The following is a 3,294-nucleotide window of genomic DNA, read 5'->3' as shown; positions in this document are numbered from 1 at the left end:
TCTCCTGCAAGGTTGCTAAAAGTCAAGCCTTGTGTGGATAGTGAAAGAATTGATTACAAGGTGGGTTGGTGTTAGATGTGCCTACAAGGTGGAACTCCACTTTCATGATGTTAGATATGGCTCTTATGAAAAATATTTTGCAAGATATGAGGAGGAAGATGAAAATTTTGTGAGTTTCTTCATGGAAAATGGTTGGGCTGCCAAGTTCAAGTGATTGGGAGAGTGCTAGTATTTTTGTTAAATTTCTCTCCACTTTTTATGAAGTTACTCTAAAGTTTAGTGGCACATTGCATGTAACGTCCAACAATTTCTATCATGAGATTTGTGAGATTCATACACAATTAAGTGATTTGGCTAGTAGCAGTGATCCTTTGTTATCCACAATGGCTACTGGTATGAAAAGGAAATATGAAAAATATTGGGGCAGTGCAGAGAACATCAATCCCATGTTTTTTTTGGATGTTGTGCTTGATCCAAGGTACAAGTTGAAGTATTTGAAGTACTGTTTTGAGACTGTTTATGATGCTGAAATTGTCGCCAAGATTTTTGTCTAGGTGGAACAAACCCTCAATGAATATACAATTCTTATAATGTTGAGGGTGAGAGTGATGGTGACAAGGTTAGTTTCTGGTTTTTTTTATTTATTATGATTTGTTTTCATATGTTTATTGTATTCTAACCCTAACTTCGTGTTTTCTTTTGTCTAATATGTTTAGGTAAGCAAAAGTGACTCACCACCAGAGGGTGGTGTCAAAGAAACTATTAGGAGGAGATTATTGGAAAATCATTTGCAACAATAACAGATGTTTGTGACTAATAAAATGAATGATATTGATAAGTACTTGGTTGAAGAAACTACCAAACCAATGACTTCCTCGTTTGATATCCTACTTTGGTGGAAGGATAATTCTCAAAGGTTTAAGATTTTGTCTATGATTGCTAAAGATGTTCTTGTTATACCTATGTCTATTGTGGCTTCTACATCTGCCTTAGTACTCGTGGACATAGTTTAGACTCATTTAGGAGTTCTGGGACTTAAAAATGGTGGAGGCACTAGTTTGCACTCAAAATTAGTTGAAGGGGAGTCATGAAATGATTCAAACAATGGAGTATTTGGATGATATACAAGCTTATGAGTTTCTTAAAGAAGGTACAAAAAATGACTTCTTAACAATGTTCTTTTTTAAATCTTTTTTATTTTCAATAAGCGTGTAACTTTGGCTTTTGAATTATAGACAAAAAACTTAAGGACAAGTAGTAATATTTTAAGACTTGTGTTTCGAATTTGGATGACTGTAATATTTGGGTTGTTAACTACTAACTAGTAGTAGAAACTACTAAGACATTATTTTCTTAATTTTAGGTTTTAATTTGATCATCTTTTCTTTAAATAGAATTGAATTATTGATTTTGATAAACTTGATAGATTTTTTTAAATGGGTTATAACCCAACCCTTGATGTAATTAGTAGGGCTGGGTTATATATTAAAAATGTTTTAAATGGATTAGAATTCTCTAGGCCGATTTCATTGGGTTGGCTCATTCAAACTCCCTCAACCCGGCCAACCTAACCCATGCGTAGCCCTATCTATAATAAATAAATGCCGATTGGTAACTTTTGGGTATTTCTAGAAAAAATTACAACACTTGCAAAATATACATGAAAATGTAACCTAAACTAGCTAAGGCATGATGAAGAACACCTTAATCTCGAGCCTTGAAATGTAATATTTTTGTGCCAATGCCACCTTTTTTTCATATCCATTTTTAATTATACAACTTTTAATTATTTTAAGCAACCTTTTAAAAAATAATTAAACTTTGAGTATTAACACCCCAAATAGTTTCTAAGACCCAATTTGAATTTGGGTTATTTAATTCAAAAAAATAAAATTAAACAATTTAATTTTGATAAATTAAAATCAAAAGAAATTTTAATTAAAAAAATTAATTATAGAAGAGAATAATTACAACGTTTTTAATTAAGGAAAATAATCAAAATTATTTTAATTATAGAAATTACCAAATTAAAATCATTTAAATTCAATTACAATTTTTTAATTTTTTAATTAATTAAATAATTAAAAATATTTTATGTAACAACACATTAGGGTTTGCATGACACAAACCCTAGGTGTGTCATCAAATAGGGGCGGCGGCAAGGGGGACCGACGGCAAGGGAGGAGCTTGACCAGCCACGGTGGTGGCGAGCACACGAGCGATGGCGATGGGCGAAGCAGTACGAATCTATACGATGTACGGACGGTGACCATACAATCCACATAGACGTACGGATGGGGAGCACCTCGGGGGTGCGAGCCACGGTGGTCAACAGTGGTGGCGATGTTGTCTCGATCTTCGTAACAAACTCCATTGAATTTAATTACAATAATTTTATAATTTACATTTCGGAAAATAAAATTACAAAATTCGTATGCCCCAAAAATGGCGTACATTTTTCATCTAGAAATATTAAGAACAATTCCTAAACCCAAAATCACCATTATAAACAACCCTTAAGAATTTGTCATCATCATTATAAACATCCATCCATTCAAATATATATCACATATAATATAAAAATGCATGTAATCCCACACAGTAATTAACAATATGCAGGAATTAATAACTGCTCTTCACACCAATTGTTGGAAAAATTTCCAAAGTGCGTAGGGAAATTGCACGGTGGTCCCATTTATTAACAACAACAAAATTTCCCACCGCTCACATAAATAATTTATACATTCAAGAATACATGTAGGAACCATTATGTAACACCCTACTACCGAAGGACCGTTACGGTGTGCATTTTAAATAGTGCTAAACTCGATAATCGAGTCATTTGGTCATAATCGTGTAACTAAGTATGATTAATGGTTTAGGATTAAAATTTTGGTTAAGATACAACGTTTCACTAAAACATTTACTGTATACAATGGGATCCCAAAAAATATAATTTAAAGGTTAATTATAAAAAAAGATTTACAACCACCTGGCCTAAGCGGCAAAATAGGGTTCAACCCTAGTTTACCTTTAAACCCTTAGCTGCGGTGGTCGAGCAGCCGCATACGTACACATTGTCACCTAAGCTCTCCAACTCAAGGATGGTCCAGCTTTCTTTTGCCTTTACCTGCACCACATAGCACCCGTGAGCCGAAGCTCAGCAAGAAAACTTAATATGCTCATGAACAAGTAATAACATGTTACTAAGTCATATCAGGCATGCCTAGCAGTAATAACCTTACTCATGCATGCAAGTAGGTAAAAATAAATGTTTGTATAGTCCTGCGCTCT

This window comes from Humulus lupulus, chromosome 3, assembly GCF_963169125.1.
Source record: "Humulus lupulus chromosome 3, drHumLupu1.1, whole genome shotgun sequence".
Classification (NCBI taxonomy): Eukaryota; Viridiplantae; Streptophyta; class Magnoliopsida; order Rosales; family Cannabaceae; genus Humulus; species Humulus lupulus.
Note: the sequence above shows the minus strand (reverse complement) of the source record.